General features: G+C 39.1%; 1 pseudogene; it reads right to left on the bottom strand.

Moving 5' to 3' along the window:
- Window positions 1-2790: 2790 nt before the first annotated feature.
- Window positions 2791-7334, bottom strand: LOC110129018 (kallikrein-7 pseudogene; annotated as a pseudogene).
- Between the last annotated feature and the right edge of the window lie 14356 nt (window positions 7335-21690).

The following is a 21690-nucleotide window of genomic DNA, read 5'->3' as shown; positions in this document are numbered from 1 at the left end:
ATCCTCTATGACCCACCTCCCAGAATATTGGAAATAAAAGCAAAAATAAACAAATGGGACCTAATGAAACTTAAAAGCTTTTGCACAACAAAGGAAACTATAAGCAAGGTGAAAAGACAGCCCTCAGATTGGGAGAAAATAATAGCAAATGAAGCAACAGATAAAGGATTAATCTCAAAAATATACAAGCAACTCCTGAAGCTCAATTCCAGAAAAATAAATGACCTAATAAAAAAATGGGCCAAAGAACTAAACAGACATTTCTCCAAAGAAGACATACAGACTAAAAAACAGATGAAAAGATGCTCAACATCACTCATTATCAGAGAAATGCAAATCAAAACCTCAGTGAGGTACCATTACATGCCACTCAGAATGGCTGCTATCCAAAAGTCTACAAGAAATAAATGCTGGAGAGTGTGTGGAGAAAAGGGAACCCTCTTACACTGTTGGTGGGAATGCAAACTAGTACAGCCACTATGGAGAACAGTGTGGAGATTTCTTAAAAAACTGGAATTAGAACTGCCATATGACCCAGCAATCCCACTCCTGGGCATACACACCAAGAAAACCAGATCTGAAAGAGACACATGCACCCCAATGTTCATCACAGCACTGTTTATAGTAGCCAGGACATGGAAGCAACCTAGATGCCCATCAGCAGACGAATGGATAAGGAAGCTGTGGTACATATACACCATGGAGTATTACTCAGCCATTAAAAAGAATTCATTTGAATCAGTTCTAATGAGATGGATGAAACTGGAGCCCATTATACAGTGTGAAGCCAGAAAGATAAAGACCATTACAGTATACTAACACATATATATGGAATTTAGAAAGATGGTAATGATAACCCTATATGCAAAACAGAAAAAGAGACACAGATGTATAGAACAGATTTTTGGGCTCTGTGGGAGAAGGCGAGGGTGGGATGATCTGAGAGAACAGCATCAAAACATGTATATCATCAAGTGTGAAACAGATCGCCAGTCCAGGTTGGATGCATGAGACCAGTGCTCAGGGCTGGTGTACTGGGAAGACCCAGAGGGATGGGATGGGGAGGGTGGCGGGAGGGGGGATCGGGATGGGGAACACATGTAAATCCATGGCTGATTCATGTCAATGTATGGCAAAAACCACTACAATATTTTAAAGTAATTAACCTCCAACTAATAAAAATAATAGGGAAAAATAAAATAAAAATATTTCATTATTATAAAAATTACATATATACACAGTAAAAAGAATCTGTGTAGTACAAAAAGTTACACAAAAAGGCAGATCCAAGGACTTCCCTGGTGGTCCAGTGGTTAAGAATCTGCACTTGCACTGCAGGGGGAACATGCTGGATCCCTGATCAAGAAACTATGATACTGCATGCCATGTAGCCGGTGCCAATTAATTTAAAATAATTTATCTTCCTGCCACCCCAGAGCTCCAATTTTACTTCTGAGAAGTTTAATATCATTAGCTGTTTCACATATATTTTTCCAAGATTTTGCTGTGGCTATATAGATATGAGTGTCTATAGTTTCTTCATATTTATACAAATGGGAGTTTTTTTAATACACCTTTCTCTACTTTGCCATTATCCATTCAAAGATATATTCTGTTCATTTTGGCACACATCAACATACCTCATTCTTTAGTTCTGTTGTTGTTTAGTCACTAAGTCATGTCCAACTCATTGCAACCCAACGGACAGCAGCCCTCCAGGCTCCTCTGTGCATGGATTTCCAAGGCAAGACACATTCTTTAATAGCAGCATCACATTTGTTGTATAGCTATAATGTAATTTATGTAAATACTCCCTACTGATAGGATCAAGGTTATTTTCAGATTTTTGCCTTTTAAAATAAAACTGCACTAATTATTTTTGTACATGTTATCTCTGTTTATGTGTGAATATGACTACGTAAATTTCTAAAACTAAGATTGCTAGAATAAACAGTTACATACAGTTTTACCTTTGGGTCAATACAGTTGGTTTTTTCCAAACAGTTTCTCAATTTCAACCTCCACAAACAGTGCTTATTTCTCCCCACTCTTCACAAAATTATATATTATCAAACTTTCATATCTATCTCATTTGATATGTGAAATACAGAATCTTAATATTTTCCTTTGCATTTCTTTTAGTATGGTTAAAATATAACATTTTCATTTGTTTATGAGTTACTTATATTTCTTTCAGTCTAAAATGCCTATTCTTAATCATTTTCCCCTTCCCTACTTCTTTTAAGTTGGTCCTTTTCTTATTGATTTGCAAGATTTTAAAGCAGAATCAAGAGATTAGTTCTTTGACATGTTACAAATATTAACTTTTATACAGAGAGGCTTAATTTACTTTTGTGTATTTTGTAGTTTGATCTGACTTTCTTTTGCACAGTTTCTTACCCCCCAGAAGTTTAAAATGTTTACATAGACAATATTTTCAATAACTTCCACTCTGGTTTTCAGTTTTCATGACCCTTTTTCCCTATTCCATGACTTGTCAGGGACTTCCCTGGTGGTTCAGTGGTTGGGAACCCACCTTCCAGCGCAAGTGAAGGGTTTGACTCCTGGGCGGCGAACTAAAGTCCCATGTGCGGTGGGGCAACTAGGCCCGCTGCACCGCGGATGAACCTGCCCACTGCAGATCCAGGTGCCACAGCTAAAGAGACGTCTGTACGCCACAGCACAGAGCCTGTGCTCCACACAGAGACCCTGCATGCCACACCACAGACCACAGACATCCAAACACATAATAAACACAAGATTTTTTTTTAATGTTCTTATGGGCACTCTTTGATACATTAATTTTTCAAATTTCCAACATTTAAAATTTTTATCCATGGGAAACAGATGAATAAGAACTGAAGTAATGATTTTTTAATAATCAGCTGACCCAATGTCATTCATTGAATAATTTCATTACCTAAGTGACTGATTAGAAAGTTAGCTCAATGATATGTTTCTATTTCCCATTATGAATGCTGTATTTATGTTCTACTAACACACACACACACACACATAATCCTAGAAACCTTTACAAATCTAACATAATGGGTTAAGTTTGCTAACAGTTGTTCTCTGGTGCAAATTCTAATACATATATGCACATATAAATATGCAGGATATATACAATAAATATGCTGAGTTAAAAATGTCTGATTTACTGATTCTAACACCTCTATCTTAATTGTACATAATATTTACAATAGTTATTGTGTCATTCCTTTCTCCTTTTAAAACTCAAATGCATTTTGTAACCGTAAGTCTAAGTCATGAGACTTACCATGAATTCTCTCAGGGAGAATTTCTGCCTGGCCATACAGCAGCTCCGAGGAATGCCTTGCTCATGAGAGGGAATGAGATTCCTGTGCTCAACTGTGAGTATGATTGGATTTACAGATTAACAAAATGAGAAAGATCAAAGCTCTGTTATCAAGCAGACCTACAAGTCTAGAGCTTGCTCTTCGAAGAAAAATTGCTCTGTGCCCTTAATCTTTCTAATCTTGACCTCACAGTGGGGTTTTATACTTAAGACACTGCCATCAGGATGCAAAATTCAACCTCAGGCCACATTCCACTTTCTCTTAATGTGGGTGAACATGCCCTCAGTGACTAAATTGGCAACTGTATGGAAACTTCAGGCTTCAAACAGAATTTCTAATTCCATTAAACTGATGTTCAGCAGAGCACACTGAGTTTTGCGGTTACTAAAGAAATAACTAGGCACACATGCTTACTTTTAATTAATCACAGTCTCTTTTTTTCCCAAATGGTATGGACTTTGATGTTCTCATCTATACTACATCTTCTTTGTCTAGTTCATCCATTGATGGGTACTTTGATTCTTGGCTATTGTAAGTTACTGCCATGAACACAAAGGTGTGAGTATACATATATATATATGAATTAGTAGTTTTGTAGCCTTTGGATAAATACCGAGAAGTGGAATAGTTGGATCACATGAAAATTCTATTTTTAATTTCTTGAGGAATCTCCATACTGTTTTCCATAGTGGTTGTACCATTTTACGCTCCCATCAACAGTGTATGAATATTCCCTTTCACCACACCCTTTCCAACATGTTATTCCCTGTATCTGTAACAACAGTCATTCTAATGAGTGTGAGATGATACCTCACTGTAGGTTTAGTTGCATTTCTGTAATGATTAGTGTTAAGCATTTTTTCATATGCCCGTTGGCCCCATGAAAGTCTTCATTGGGAAAATGTCTATTCTCTAACCATTTTTAACTGGTTTTGTTGTTGTTGTGTCAGTTTTTCATGTATATTTTAGATGTGTGTGTTAGTTGCTCAGTTGTGTCTAGTTCTTTGCCAGACTGCCAGACTGCTCTGTCCATGGGACTCTCTAGGGAAGAACTGGAGTGAATAGCCATTTCCTCTGCCAGTGGAGCTTCCCAATCCAGGGATCAAACCTGGGTCTCCTCCATTGCAGGCAGATGCTTTACCATCTGAGCCACCAGGGTAGTGTATTTTGGATATTAACCCCCTATTGGATATAAGATTTGCAAATATTTTCTCCCATGCAGTATGCTCTATTTTCATTTTGTTAATGGTTTCCTTTGCTCTGCAGAAGCTTTTAGTCTGTAGTCCTATTTATTTTTCCTTTTGTTTCCTTTGCCTTAGGAAACAATCAAAAGAATATTGCTAAGATGAAAGTCAAAGAGCATACTACCTGTGTTTTCTCCTAGGAGTTGTATGGGTTCAGGTCTTAAAATCTTCAAATGATTTTGAATTAATTTTTTTTGCTGTATGAGACAGTAGACTAGTTTCATTCTTTTGCATGTGGTTGTCCAGTTTTCCCAACACCATTTATTAAGGGAATATCCTTTCTCAATTGTGTTTCTTTTCTCTTTTGTTATAAATTAACTGTCCCTATAGGTGTGGGCTTATTTCTGGGCTCTTTGATTCTACTCCATTGATTTGCAAGTCTTTTTTTTTTTTAAATGCAGGCTGATAAATGTCTTTTCAGGTTTTATTTTGTGAATATTTTCATTTTACATAGTGAGAATCACATACACATATATTTCTGTATCTTCCTTCCTTCATTTAGTATCACATAGCATAAACATCCTCAGATAATACTAAGAATTCTACACAATTATTATCCTTAACAGCTTCAGAGTATCCTTGCCTCAAACCAGCCTACTGTTTAACCAATCCATTGTTTCTAGATACCTTCAGTGTTTCCACTATCATGTTATAAAAAACAATACTGTGACAAATTCAAACTCTGCTCCACATTTTGGATTTTTTTTTTTTTTTAGTATACAACTAGAATTACTAGGTCAAAGGTAGAGAACAAATGTACCACTCAAACTGCCAAATCACCTTCCATAAAAACTGTATAAAATTACAGTTTCAGTGGCAGAGAGGGCTGGTCTCATTACATCCTTACCAGCACCGAGGTTTCTGTATTTGTTTTTGTTTTTAGGTCCTTACTGATTTGACTGGCTTACACACGTATTGTTGGCTTATACACATACTGCTGAGGCTCTGACATGTCTCTGAGGAAAGATAAGGTCGTGGAGAATTGTAAGTCACTGATGCCCTTATTTCTGTGAATTTCCTGTTCCAAGGCATAGGGATGGAAAGATGGGAGTAGGGAGAGACTGGCAGTTATCTTCTCATTATCTTTTATCCGATCAACATACTTGCAGACTTGGGTATAGACACCTGGGTCATTGGGTTGGCTGCAAAGGAAACTTCCCCAGGACACCAGGCCTTGCAAGGTATCTTTGCACATTAGTGGTCTCCCTGAGTCACCGTTGCAGGCACACCATTCCACAGGTGCTGGAGTTCAGGATGCCAGCACAGAGCATGGAGTCTCCCAGCAAGTCCTTACAAAACTTCCTGAAGTCTCGAAGGGAGAGGAGCTTGACGTCTGCGCACATGAGCTGCACTGGAAAGGTCATATCAGGGCCAGTGGTGGTGGTGCCCCAGCCATAAACAGTGCACGTGGTCCGGGGCGGGTGGGGGGTCGCAGTGGGAAGGCAGGTTGACGTTCTTGGCAGTAGATGACAGCTTGGCCCAGTCATTTAGCTTCGCCAGCACGAGGCTGTTAGCGCGGGTCTGTATGGACTAACCCCGATGGTGGACAGGCCCGCGTGTCCTTGATCTTTTGGCCTCCCACCAGCCGATCACTGTGCATGTGCACGTTGTACTCATTCATCACGCAGTGGGCAGTGGTGGGCACCCACTGCTCGCTGAGCAGCACACCTCCACAATGGGGCTGACTGCCCTTGCACAGGGCCACCTTCCAGGGCTGGGAGCCTCTTGGACACGGGACTCCGTCAATAATCTTCTCCAAACTCTAGTCACCCTGGGCATCCTGTGCAGCAGATCCCAGGACAAAGGACAGCAATAAGATCAGCAAGGGTGCCACCATGGTAACCTCTGAGTTTCTCAGGGGCTGCCAGCAAGGGAGGGCTCTCTTCTGCTGGGGCATAAATGAAGCCCCTTCTCAGCTCCAAAAGGTCAGATCTGACCTGGGCACCACTCAGTTGGGAGTCAGGCATTGATGTCTGCTTTTTCTAACAAGTTTGTTCAGTCGTTCAGTTGTGTTCAACTCTTTGTGACCGCATGGACTGGAACACACAAGGCTTCCCTGTCCTTCACCATCTCCCAGAGCTTGCTCAAACTCATGTCCATTGAGTTGGTGATGCCATTCAACCATCTCATCCTCTGTCATTCACTTCTCCTCCTGCGTTAAATCTTTCCCAGCATCAGGGTCTTTTCCAATGATTCACCTCTTTGCATCACGTGGCCAAAGTATTGGAGCTTCAGCTTCAGCATCAGTCCTTCCAATGAAAACTGAGGATTGACTTCTTTTAGGATTGACTGGTTTGATCTTGCTGTCCAAGAGATGCTCAAGAGTCTTCTCCAACACCACAGTTTAAAGGCATCAATGCTTTGGCGCTCAGCCTTTTTTACTATTCAGCTCTCACATCCATACATGACTACTGGAAAAACCATAGCTGACTATATGAACCTTTGTAGGGAAATAATGTGTCTGCTTTTTAATACGCTGTCTAGGTTTGTCATTGCTTTTCTTCCAATACCATGCTGTTTTGATTGCTACACTTCGTACTTTAACTTGAAATTAGAGAGTGTGATGCCTCCAGATCTATTCCTTTTTCTCAGGATTGCTTTGGCTATTCACAGTCCTTGTAGTTCCATACAGGTATTAGGATTTTCTGTTCTATTCCTGTTAAAAAATGTCAATGGGATTTTGATAGGGATTTCCTTAAATATGCATATTATGTTAAGTAATACGGAAATTTTTGCAAAGTTAATTCTTCCAATCCATGAACACAGAAAATATTTCTATTTTGGGGTATTCTTTAATTTCTTTCAAGAATATCTTAATAGTTTTGAGTGTACAATCTTTCACATCCTTAGTTAAATTTACTCCTAGGTACTTTATTCATTTTGTTGCAACAATAAATGGGATAATTTTCTAAATTTCTGACAGTTCAAAGAAATGAAACAACTTTTCTATATTGATTTTTTTACCTTGCAATTCTGCTAAATTAATTTATCACTTCTATTATGTTGGTAGTGATCAGGGTTTTCTGTTTACAAAATTACATCATCTGCGAATAGTGAATTTTACTTCTTCTTTCCAACTTGGATGCTTTTATTTCTTATTCTTACCTAATGCTCTAACTAGAACCTTCAATACCATGCTGAATAAAAGTGGCAAGAATGGGCATCCTCATCTAATTCCTGATCTTTATTAAAGGAAGTTTTCAGTTTCTCTCATTGACTAAAAGGTTAGCAATGGGTTTCTCACATATTACTTTTATTGTATTAACGTATATTTTTATTGAGTTTTTACCATAAATATGTGTGAATCATGTTAAATGCTTTTTCTGCATCTATTGAGTTAGTTATATAATTTTTATTCTTCAGTTTGCTAATGTGGTGTATCACACTGGTTGATTTACAGACACTGAATCATCTTTCCATACCTGAAACAGATTTCACTTGATCACACAGTATGATTCTTTTATTGTATTGGTATATTTAGTTTGCTAATATTTTGTTGGACTGAAAAAGGTCAGTTTTCATTCCAATCCCAAAGAAAGGAAATGCCTAAGAATGCTCAAACTACCACACAACTGTACTCATCTCACACGCTAGTAAACTAATGCTCAAAATTCTCCAACTCAGGCTTCAGCAATACGTCAACCGTGAACTTCCAGATGTTCAAGCTGGTTTTAGAAAAGGCAAAGGAACCAGAGATCAAATTGCCAGCATCTGCTGGATCATCAAAAAAGCAAGAAAGTTCTAGAAAAACATCTATTTCTGCTTTATTGACTATGCCAAAACCTCTGTGTGGATCACAATAAACTGTGGAAAATTCTGAAAGAGATGGGCATACCAGATCACCTGACCTGCCTCTTGAGAAACCTGTATGCAGGTCAGGAAGCAACAGTTAGAACTGGACATGGAAAAACAGACTGGTTCCAAATAGGAAAAGGAGTATGTCAAGGCTGTGTATTGTCACCCTGATTATTTAACTTATATGCAGAGGACATCATGAGAAACACTGGGCTGGATGAAACACAAGCTGGAACCAAGATTGTTGGGAGAAATATCAATAACCTCAGGTATGTAAACGACACTACCCTTATGGCAGAAAGGGAAGAAGAACTAAAGAGCTTCTTGATGAAAGTAAAAGAGGAGAGTGAAAAAGTTAGCTTAAAGCTCAACATTCAGAAAACTAAGATCAAGGCTTCTGGTCCCAGCACTTCATGGAAAATAGATGGGGAAACAGTGGAAACAGTGGCTGACTTTATTTTTTGGGGCTCCAAGAATCACTGCAGATGGTGACTGCAGCCATGAAATTAAAAGATGTTGATTCCTTGGAAGGAAAGTTATGACCAACCTAGATAGCATATTTAAAAGCAGAGACATTACTTTGCCAACAAAGGTCCATCTAGCCAAGGCTATGGTTTTTCCAGTAGTCATGTATGGATGTGAGAGTTGGACTATAAACAAAGCTGAGTGTCGAAGAATTGATGCTCTTGAACTGTGGTGTTGGAGAAGACTCTTGAGAGTCCCTTGGACTGCAAGGAGATCCAACCAGTCCATCCTAAAGGAGATCAGTCCTGGGTGTTCACTGGAAGGACTGATGCTGAAGCTGAAACTCCAAGACTTTGGCCACCTGTGATGCGAAGAGCTGACTCAATGGAAAAGACCCTGATGCTGGGAGGGATTGGGAGCAGGAGGAGAAGGGGACGACAGAGGATGAGATGGCTGGATGGCATCACCAACTTGATGGACATGAGTTTGAGTAAACTCCGGGAGTTGGTGATGGACAGGGAGGCCTGTCCATAAATTTTATGCTAGTCTCATAAAATTTATTAAAAAGCATTCCCTCCTCTTCAATTTTTTGAGAGTTTGAAAAAGATGGGTATTAGATTGTCTTTGAATGTTTGGCAGAATTCACCTGTGAAGCCATCTAGTCCTTGGCTTTGTTTTTTGGGAGGTTTTGATTTCTATTTGAACCTCCTTAATAGTGATTAGTCTACTCAGATTTGTCTATTTCTTCATGATTCAGTCTTGGAAGACTGTATGGTTCTAAGAATTTGTACATTTTTTCTAGGTTGTCCAATTTGTTGATATATAGCTGTTCATAGTATTCTCTTATTATCCTTTGTATTTCTGTGTTACACATTGTAATTTCTCCTTTTTTACATGAGACTTTTTTTCTTATTGAGTCTAGTGAAATTTTTGTCAAATTTATCTTTTCAAAGAAACAGCTCATACTTTCACTGATCTCTATATTGCCTTTGTAGTCTCTCTTTATTTTCACTCTGATTTTTTTCTTCCTCTACTGAGTTTGGCCTTTGCTTGTTCTTTTCTAAATCCTTTAGGTGTAAGGTTAGATTGTTTCAGACATTTTTGTTTCTTGTTAGGCCTGTATTTCTATAAACTTCCTTCTTAGTATCACATTCGTTTAATCCCAGTTTCTGCTATATTGCACTTTCATTTTCCTTTGTCCTCGGGTATTTTGATTCTCACTTCATTTCTTCATTGATCCAATAATTGTTCAGTAGCATACTGCTTAGTCTCCACATAATTGTGATTTTTCCAGCTTTCTTCTTGCAGATACAGTTTCATACCATGTGGTCAAAAAAGATACTTACTACAATTTCAATTTTCTTAAAGTTTTTGAGACTTATGTCCCAAAATATAGGCTATCCTTGAGAATGGTCCTTGCACAGTTAAGAAGCTGCTGCATTTGTATGGAACAGTCTATATATGTTATCAATTGCTCAATCGTGTCCAACTCTCTGCAACCCCATGGACTGTAGCCCACCAGGCTCCCTTGTCCAAGGGATTATCCAGGCAAGAATACTGGAGTAAGTTGCCATTTCTTCCTCCAGGGCATCTTCTAGACCCAGGAATCAAACCCGAGTCTCCTGCACTGGCAGGCAGATTACCACTGCACCAGTTGGGAAGCCATATCAATTAGGTACATCGAGTATAATAATCCATTTAAGTCAGTATTTCTTCGTGGACTTCTGCCTTGATGATCTATCCATTGATATAAGGGGGTGTGTTAAAGTCCCCTATTATTGTGGTGCTGTCAATTTCTCCCCATATATCTATTAGTAATTGTTTTATGTACTTCTGGTACTCCCATGTTAGGTACACATTTATTAATAAGTATGTCTTCTTGATGAATTATTCCCTTTACCATTATATAATGTCCATATTTGTCATTATCTTTTTTTAATTTAAATCTATTTGTCTGATATGAGTAGGCTACTATGGCTTTCTTTTGTCTGCCATTTTCTTGGAGTATCATCTTTCATCTCCTAACTCTGAATCTGTGTTTGTTTTCAAAGCTAAATCTCCTGAACTCTGCATATAGGTGAGTATTGTTCCTTAATACATCCAGCCACTCGGTGTCTTTTGATTGGTGGTATCAATCCATTTACTTAGGGTTATCACAGACAGATAAGTACACAGCACTGTTATATTTGTTTTGTTTTTTGGTTACACTGTATCTTTTTTCTTTTCTCTGTGTTTCTGTCATTTTGGTTTGGTGATTTTCTTACAATATTTTTCCCAGTTTTCTCTTTTTTTGTTTCATGTCTCTGCTCTAGATTTATGTTTTAAGGTTACTTTTAGGTTTGTATAAAGTGTCTCATAGATGATATGACTGGTTTTGGTTTTTTTTTTTTCTGTTGAAAGCATCTTATCTTTATTTGCCTATATGGGTTCATTCATTTCCTCTTCAATACTTCTGTTGTCTCAACTTATTCTCTCACATTTTGAGCTCATTATCATATTGAAGTAAATATTCTTTCTGCTGTTTTTCCTTTATAACTTTTATGTTATAATTAAACATTTAATAATGTATTCTGATATAGAGCTGCAACTTTCTACTTATCACCTTACTTTTACCTTTTCTTTTCAGGTGTAAGAGCTCTCCTCAACATTTCTTGTGAGGCAAGTCTAGTTGTGATGAATTCCCTCAGCTTTTGTTCGCCTGAGAAAGCCTTTACTTCTCCGTATCTGTAACTTTGTTGGATAGAGTATTCCTGGCTGACAGTTTTTAATCTTAATATTTTGAGTATGTCATTCTACTCTCTGCTGGCCTGTAGAGTTTGTGCTGAGAAATCTGCTCATCATAGCCTGATGGGTGTCCTTTGTAGGCTGCTGTCTTTCTTCCTCTGGCTGCCTTCAAAATTGCTTATCATTGACTTTTCTTCTTTAACAATGATTTTTGACAGCTCTAATATAAAGTGTTTTGGAAAAGGGTCTTTTGACATTGAGACAATTAGATGTTCTCTTATCTTTGTGGAATTGTTTGTCCAGTACCTTCCCCATGGCTGAGAAGTTCTCAACTATTATTTTTTCAAATAAACTCACGGCTCCCTTCTCCCTTTCTTCCATTTGGGGGATACTCATTAACCTTATGTTGCTTTTCCTGATGGAGGCAGACTGTTCTCACAGAATTTCTTCATTTTGAAAAAAATCTCTCCCCTTCTACCTGAATCATTTCTAGATTTCTATTTTTGAGCTTGCTAATTCTCTCTTCCATATGGTCTGCTCAATTTCCAATGCTTTCTATTGGATTCTTCATCTCATTTATTGAGCTCTTCAACTTTAAAATTTCTATTTAGTTCTTTATTACAGCTTCAATCTCTTTTATAAAGTATTCCTTCTGTTCATTAATTTTATTACTGGGCTCATTAAACTGCTTTTCTGAGCTTTCTTAAAGTTTGTTTTGTTTTTTATTCAGGACAACTGTTTTTTAGTTCTCTAACAGTTCACACACTTCTGTGACCTTGTCACGTAGTTCAAGTTGGTTTACAGTGTTTTTCAAGTCTTTTATAACCCTACTGATTTTGTGTCTAGTTGTTATACCAATTATTTATGGAAGAGTAGTGAAATGTCCAATTTATTTGTAGATCTTCTTAATTTCTCCTTGCAATTTTATCAGTTTTTTTGCCAAGAATTTTGAAATGTTATTAGCATAAACATCCAGAATTATTATGTACCATTAGATTTAATGACTACCATTACATTATAAAATGACTCCCTACATCCCTAGTAATATTCTTTACTATGAATTATTTGATATCAATACAGTCATTCAAGTTTTCTCTGATTAGTGGCAGTCTGGTACGTCTGACCCTGTGCTTTCCTTTTAAACTGTTTTTGTTTTTATAACTGAAGTGTGTATCCTGAGGTAATGTGTAGTTGAACCTTGTTTTCTGTTATTTCTAAATCCAGTTTTTCAACTGCTATCTTTAATTCAGGAGTTAACACACTTACATTTGATGTGGTAATTGATGTGGTTGGTTTTAAATTTACCACCATGATGTTTGTTTTTTAACTTATTCCAACTGTTCTTTTTGTTTTGTTCCTGCCCTCTCTGGGATTAGTGGGTTTTTTATGTTATTTTATTTTTTTATGATTCCAGGTTTTTCTCCTTGTTGGCTGTAATTCTGTTGTGTCCTTGTAGTGGTTGCTTTAGGGTACATACTACACATCATTAACATATCATAGTCTGTATTTAAGTGATATCATACAACTTCGCTGATAATAAAAGAAATACATAACACTATGTTTCCATTTCTCCTTCCCAACCAGTTATATAGTTGTCATACACTTTACTTTTGCATATGTTATAGCCTCACAATATATTATCATTTTTGCTTTAAAGATTAAATATATTTTAATACATAATCACCATGTTTACGTATTATTTATCATTTATAGTGATTGTCAATCCTTTGTATAGGCACAATTTCTATCTGATATCACTGTCCCTCTGCTTGAAGGATTTCCTTTAAAGGGCTTCACTGCATAGGTCTTCTGATAATGGGCTTTTCCTACTCTTCCTCATCTGCAAATGTGTTTTTGTTTCTGAGAAATATTTTTATTGGGTAAAAAATTGTGAGTTCAGTTTTTTTCTTTTCTTTCCATACTTTAATGATTCAATTACATTTCTTAAAGCTTCTGAAGTTTTTTTCATGTCAAGAAATTTAGTGGTATCCTTTTCTCTATTTCCTTGTATATAATTTATCGTTTAGGTAATGTCTATGTCTCAGATTTTTTCTCTCATTTTAAAAAATTTGATTATCATGCCCTCTGGTGAAGTTCCTCATGTTTTTGTGCTTGTGGTTTTTTGAGCTTTTTGAATAAGTAATAATTTTTATAAAGTTGGAAAATTTATATCATTATTTCTTCAAATATTTTCTTCCCTCCAGGAACACTAATTTTATGTAACTGCCCCCCTTTCAGCTGATGTATCATTCTATTTTCTTTTTTTCACCTTTTTTTCTGTATGTTTCAGTCTGGATAGTTTCAATTGGTACGTAATCAAGTTCACTAATTTTATGCAATATCCATTGGCTATTAACCCCATCCAGTATGCTTATATGCAAAACACTGAGGCACTGCAGACTTCATTTTTAGAGGTTTGCTTTCCATGCTTAAGACATGCAATTCTTCTTTTAGCTACCTGAACTTGTAGAATGAAATTATATTAACTGCTTTAATGTCCTTGTCTACTCATCTATTATCTGCACTACATCTGTTGTCAGTTTCAGTTGACTTTTATCCTCATTATGAGTATCAGTTCCTTGTTTTCTTGCATGCTGGTAATTTTTTACTGGATGCTAGACACTGTATATTTTACCTTGTCAGGAGATAGATATTTTTCTATTACTAAACACAATTTTGAATTTTTTTCTGGGTCATGGTTAAAGTTACTTCAAATAGTTGGATCCTTTCAGATTTTGCTTTTAGAGTTTGTTAGATGGAGTCTAAGCAGTGTTTAATCTTGGGCTACTCTTTTACTGTTATTGAACCAAAACCATTCACTGTACTTTAACTGATATCCTTTGAATTATAAGGCTTTTCCACTCTGGATGATGTCACTCTTCATAATCCTATGAGGTTAAGGCACTATTTCCTATTATCTTTTTAGGCATTATCTTAGTGCTATGGCCTGGAGACTTTTTCATCTGTGTGTACTGATTAGCAGTCAGCTGAATGCTCTGGTGGATCCTCCTGCAGAACTCTGCAGTTTTCATCCCATACAGCTCAACTGTCTCCAGTATTCTGTTCGGCAAATTCTTCTCAGCCATGCTTCCCCAGCTCTTCCTTCTCGTGTCAGGGAAACTGTTGCCTGGGTTTCCCTCTCCCCTATGTCTTTACCTGAATACTCTCTCAGGATAGAAAGCTGAGCAATGAGAGCGCTAATCTCATTTGTAACCAGTCTCTTATGGCCCTCTCTCCTCATGGCCAGATATTCCCTTCTTCAGAACTATTTTTCTTATGCTTTGTCTTTTTTTTTAGTCAAAAGGCTAAATATAGTTATCATTCGACCTTGTTTGGGAGAGCAGTCTATATAATCCCTTGATCCTTTTTAACTTCATACTTCCAGTACCACTAATTTATAAAGAGTTTCCAGAGAGGATGATACCTATCTGCTATCCCTAAAGTGGCCTCTCATTTCTCATCCTAAAACCATCTAGTTCCTGAAGCCACGGCAAGGTTAAACATGCTCCTCAGGCTCTGCTTTAACACAGTGTCAAAACACACCATATATGTATGTGTATGTATGTGTGTATGTATATGTGTATACATATTTATGATGCTGTGTAAAAAAAGTAGTGGTGGTATACCTATATTTTATATACATATTCACTCTTTCTGTGCTATTCATGCCTTCTGACTTTTTTCCTGTATCCTTGGGCCCTAGTACATGTCTACACAAGGCAGTGAAAGTGAAAGTGAAGTCGCTCAGTCCTGTCCGACTCTTTGCAACCCTGTGGACTGTAGCCTACCAGGCTCCTCTGTCCATGGGATTTCCCAAGCAAGAGTACTGAAGGCGGTAGCCATTTCCTTCTCCAGGGGATCTTTCCGACCCAGGGATCGAACCCAGGTCTCTCACATTGTAGGCAGATGCTTTACTGTCTGAGCCACTTCAGAAGTCCCTACACAAGGTAAGCCCTCAGTAAATATTTATATGAATAACTGAATTAAAAAATTGGTTAGCATATCCTTCTTTTTCTCAGGTAGCAGCAAGCTTACTGCATCATGATAAATTCCATTTTTGAAGCAGCACCTTCCATAAGAACTACTGAAGGAATAACCCAGTCTCTGAGACCACTTAAGCACAAAAGCACAGGGATGAATCTGAGGGCAGTCAGAATTCTGCCAGCCACGAGGAAAGAGCAAGTCAACAAAGGGAAGCTGCTACTTCAGACACAACAGTTCTCAAAAGCACCTGTATCCTCCGTTCTAAAGAGAATGTCTTAAACATTTTAAACAGTATTTTGGACTAGTTTCATGACAGTATCTAGCTTACATGGCTGTAAATATTTCCAGAACACAATAAACCCCACTTCTGTGCCAAGATGCTTCATGCACTGTGTCACTTTAGATGGTAATTATATTGCATTAGCGAGACAGATTGTGTAGCCTCAAAAGTAGAATGCATATACGGGTAAATCTGTCATCCACCCCCACAGCACACAGCCTCTACAGAGGAGAATTCTATTGTTTCTGGGACCATCTTAATTTCACATTTATTCTTTTTTTTTAAAAAAGTTGCCTATTTTAAATATTTTAGTACAGGACAATTCCTAGGGAGCAAGTGCTTGTTTTAGTGATGGAAATTTCTTGCTTCTCCCACTTTTTATCCAGTATTTCATGGAGAGTGTTCAAGCACAGAATCTCCCTATTTGTATCTTTTCACCTTTTTGATAAAAAGCAAATCTTCATCCCCCTGTCATAGTCTTATTAAATATTCAAATCATTCAAACTTTCTGAGTCTCAAGATAATTGTGTCTACCTTACAGAGATTTCTTTCACTCTGAGAATGAAGGACCAAAAATTATCTGTACACAACAAAAGCACTGAGCAAACTGTCAATATAAGGTTTGCGGAATATGAAATTTTGATGGTTATTCATCTTGTTGTTCACCTTGTATTATAACCTTATACAGTGGCTGAATTATGGTCACATTCAGTACATAGATTAAAGAAAGAGAAAGGGAGGGAGGATGATGATGGGATAGAAGGAGAAAATGAAGAAAAGGGAGGGAAAAGAGAGAGGGACCAGGAGAGAAAAAAGAAAGGAAAGAAGGGAGGAACACAGAGAGGGAGGGGAAAATAAGGGAAACTGGGAAGAGAGAAATGAAGAGAGAAAGGGGGGATGAAAGTAGGGATGGGAGAAAAAAACAGAAGGAAAAGTCATGACTATTATGAGACTGGCTGACTAATTTTGACTTTGACATGTGTGTGATAACAACTGACCACTGCTATAACTGTTCCCCTCCCAGACAACATAAATAAATAACGAAACAACAGTGACTAATCTTACATGATATTTAGAGATAGCAGTCTTAGGCTAGGGAGATGGAAGTAGTGATATTTGCTATATTATGAATATTAGTACTCATATTATTGCCTTTGAGGATGAAGGAAAAGGACACGGTGGCACTCTCAAATGTTGTAGCTAAACTGAAACCCTAGAAAATGAGATACATTCATCAAGAGGATTGTCCTTTTTTCTATTTTCCAGGGTATAGAGGAAACAAGGTACTTTAAAAATCTTTCTTAGATTCTGATACTTGAGTTAGAAATTATCTATTTTATTTCTCTTTTTCTCATAATAAATATAATCTCATTTATTTCACTCTTAACTCATTAGTAGGGGCATCTTAATAAGCAAAGAGCATATAAGATATTTGAATCTTGCTCCAATACATAAAAATCAATTAATTCTGTGTGTGTGTGTATGTGCATGAGGTTTGTGACAGTGGCGGCTTTTCGGCAGCCTAAAGCCATAAGTTTTTAAAAGACACCAATAATATTTCTCATGCAAACCAACAATTCTGGTGTTGTAACAGGAAAGAGACCACTTGGTGCCATAGATACACTTAATGATAGCACTAATAATCACTGCTACCATGCTTTGAGGAAATCACTGCACAGCTGCCATCTCCTTTAATTCTCCTGGTGACGCTGTGAAGTTAGCTTCTGCATCACAGTTTTGCAGTTGAGGAATCACAACCCCAGAGGAAATAGCAAACTTTTGCAAAGACTGTGGCTGGCACCTCTTATGTCCACCTCTCCAGGTCAGAGAGTGACTGAAGATCAGAGAGATGCAAAAGCAATAAAACAAAACATCTCAAGGCCTTCTTTCATCCCTAAAAGCTAAGGATACATATACACACACTTTCATCCTAAATGAGATGCCTGGCATTGCTGTAAATTCTTTAGTAATGTATTTTAATTAATCCTCTGACACTGACTTATTTGACTGATGGGGAAAGGTAAGTTTGGGAGGTTAAACTGCCCAGTCTCCTGGCAAGTGTCAGAATATGTATTTGAGTTCAAAATACACATGCCTTACACACCAAGGAAACCAGATCTGAAAGAGACACATGCACCCTAATGTTCATTGCAGCACTGTTTATAATAACCAGGACAGGGAAGCAACCTAGATGCCCATCAGCAGACAAATGGATAAGGAAGCTGTGGTACATAAACACTATGGAATATTACTCAGCCATTAAAAAGAATTCATTTGAATCAGTTCTAATGAGATGGATGAAACTGGAGCCCATTATACAAAGTGAAGTAAGCCAGAAAGATAAAGACCAATATGGCATACTAATGTATATATACATGGAATTTAGAAAAATGGTAACGATAACCCTATATGCAACACAGAAAAAGAGACACAGATGTACAGAACAGACCTTTGGACTCTGTGGGAGATGGCGAGGGTGGGATGTTTTGAGAGAACAGCATCGAAAAATGTATATTATCAAGGGTGAAACAGAGCCCCAGCCCAGGTTGGATGCATGAGACAAGTGCTTGGGCCTGGTGCTTTAGGAAGACCTAGAGGGATGGGGTGCGGAGGGAGGTGGGAGGGGGGATTGGGATCGGGAATACATGTAAATCCATGGCTGATTCATGTCAATGTATGGCAAAAACCACTACAATATTATAAAGTAATTAGCCTCCAACTAATAAAAATAAATGGAAAAAAAATAAAAAGATAAAAAAACAAAAACCAAAATACACATGCCTGTGCCCCTTTTCCTTATCACACTGACCTTCACTGCTCCACAAACACCTGCAGAGCACCTGCTGGGTGAAAACAGTTTTGCAAGTGCAGGACACTTAAAGACATACAAAGATAAACAAGACACAGCCTTGAACTCAAAAAGCAAACTCCAATCACTTAAAAAAGCTAGAGTGACATTTATGAGGAAACGTGAGCTGGTTTGCAAAATCATCTTCTGAAGTTATAAATTGTAACATTAACTGGTGGGCCTTTTCCTGTTGGGCACATCTCTCACAGAAAGTGAGCCTTGACAGCACAGTACTGGGAGAGGAGCTTATTAACATGATGTATCCACGGCCAAGGGGGCATTCCCCATACTCTATCAGGCAACAGATTTTTGAGGGGAGGGCAAGCCTTTCCTCCATCTTGGAGGGGAAAAAGATTTTACCCATATGCTCTCAGATAATGCTTATCATAGCTCAATAGGTGGGAAATTTATTCCCCTTTACCACTGAGGCAACAAAGATTTATAAACATCAACGGACCACCTTGGGTTAAATAGATCCTACAGGGTCCGTATAGGGTTCAAAGCAATGTCTACCTTACTCCAAGGAACTATTTCCGCTGCACTATTGTGCCCTCCTCATGTATACAAATGGATCTGTACATGTGCATGTATGCATATGTGTGTACATGTGTACATACACATACGTGTGCATATATGACAAACGAACATTTCCTGTTGATCCTAAGACTGACTAAAAATGTTTTCAGACTTTACTGAGGTGCAGCTGACAGAGTTATGTTATTTAAAGTGTATAATGTGACGATCTAATATATAGGTACATCCTGAAGGAATTTCCCCATTGAGTTAATTAACACATCCATCACCTCGCATATTTATTTATTTTTTTTGGCGAGGAAATTTAAGTTCTACTCTTCCACCAATTTTCAATTACCTGATAACAGTGTTATCAACTATACTAAGGTTTTACATTTGTCTTTCTTGTCTCCCAGTGGTCTCCTCAGGATCTTATTTTTAACCTGTGGTTATAGAAAGTGTGTAGGAAAGAAGGGCCAAATGTTTTATAACGACATATGAATCAGTACTGTGGGATACTTCAGAGCTCACCCACTTGTTTTTCCTTTTTTTCCCCTCTGCCAAAGCAAGATACAAGGGCCCTGGCTGCACCACACGGCTAAAACTGAGCTACAGAAGAAAATGTTCCTTCTTGCCCTCTTCTCCCACTCACCAGCCGCCTCTCACCCTCCCCACTAGCCCTCTCAGCCACCGAAGCCCCGCTCCCCCGCCCCTGTGACCGGCCCTGAGCCCCACGCCATCTTCCCTTCCCCTGCGTCCTCCGCCCCGCGCCACCTACCTTCATACCCACCAGGTTGTTGTGGAAGTCCATGTGGGTTCGCAGAGCTGGGCTCCACGGCCATCTCAAGAACTCTCTGATGAACCTGCTGCCACATTTGAGACTGTCCCTACAGCTGCCCCACTGTCAGGGCCCCTGGGTTTTTCCAGGTCGGGGCCTCCTGACAATGCCAGCTTTCTCTGAGGCCTGCGCGGCACGCCTTGGCCAGTACGTGCATTAAGCAGGCCGGGGAGACGGTGGAGTGGAAAGGTTTTTTTGGAAGTCTCATTTGGGGAGGCTTGCCCGGGGGCGACCCTCCGCAGCGCAGTACCAGCAAAGGAACCGGAATGGGTACCAGACTCCAGCAAGCTCACGTGGACCGCGCCTGTGAACCTCCCCCACTCCCGGCAGCACCCGCGCCACAGACGCCAGCATGCTCAAGTGGACCGCATCTCCGCCACTCCCGGCAGCACCCGCGCCACAGACGCCAACATGCTCACCTGGACCGCATCTCCGCCACTCCCAGCAGCCCCCGCGCCACCGCGTCCTCTCCCGCTTCAGCCAATCACAGGCTTCGTAGTGCCCCTGGGCCGCAGCCTGCACACCAGGGTCCGCAGCAGGGTAGTCGCTACCTGTGGCCTGGGAGGCGCGGCCCAGCCAACGTGGGTGTCAGCGCCAAGTCCGTTTGTCAGCGAGCCCATTCAGCAACTTGCAGCAGCTGCCAGTCCACTCCTGGCCCGGAGTCACAGCTCAGGGGAGGAAAGTTGAAGCTTTCCACTTCCTTAGCAAGCCTGTGCACCCGGGGTGGTGGAGAGGAACGGGCTGAGGGGACTGTGCCAAGGCTGTGGGGACCGTGAAGTCCTGAAGGCAGGAAAACCCAGAAGGCCTGCTCTTGCTGGCGGTTCATCTCTCCCGCTGGCAACCCTTGTAAACCAGAACACAAAAGACGGGAATGTAACTCCTGCACCATACGTGGCTCTGCTGTATCCTTCTCAACGCACTATTGGGTTCAGATTGGTACCTCTCAAGTGGTAAAGTCCTAAGTGTTTAGCTTTCATAGGTTTAATTAAAATGCCAACTCATTCCCAAAGTGTCTCTAATTACCCTCGCCTCAGTGTTAACATCAGGAACTTATTTTTTTTATACAAATACTTATTAAGCAGCCACCATGCACTAGATACTAGATGTATTTGTTCATTTCTCCCTGTTTCCGTTTTGTGATGTTCGTCCCTGTTATTTTTCTCAGTATCTGTGTTATGAACTGACAAAGAAACTCTTATCTGGCCAGCTTTTAGAGCAATCTAAGCATTGAATAATTGTACAGTAAATATTTTTGTTTACAAAGACATCCAGAGAAGGCACCAAGCAGAAAAGATCTTGGCTAGTTACAGGGCAAAGGGAACCAGAGGCGGAGTTGAGTAGTCTACGAGTCCCTCAGGGTAGTCCTACATCCCATGAGGGAACCAATGTGTAAATGTCACTGGAAGCAGATAACAGTATTAAGGAAGGTCATAGTTCTTCCTATTAAGTTATCCAGTTATGGGATTGGCTGTCTCTATAAGTAATCCACTTTCTATCACTAGTGTTGAAGCAAAGTTTAATGCATTCATCTGTCTGGAGTGACCTGGAAGGACTTTCCACATTTATTTGACATGTACTTCATGTACTTTTATTTGACATGTAGTTTCATGTGCTTCAGTCCACCCTAAAGGAGATCAGTCCTGGGTGTTCACTGGAAGGACTGATGCTGAAGCTGAAAC

The sequence above is a fragment of the Odocoileus virginianus genome, chromosome 28, assembly GCF_023699985.2.
Source record: "Odocoileus virginianus isolate 20LAN1187 ecotype Illinois chromosome 28, Ovbor_1.2, whole genome shotgun sequence".
NCBI classification, from domain to species: domain Eukaryota; kingdom Metazoa; phylum Chordata; class Mammalia; order Artiodactyla; family Cervidae; genus Odocoileus; species Odocoileus virginianus.
Note: the sequence above shows the minus strand (reverse complement) of the source record. Positions and strands in the feature narration are given on the sequence as shown.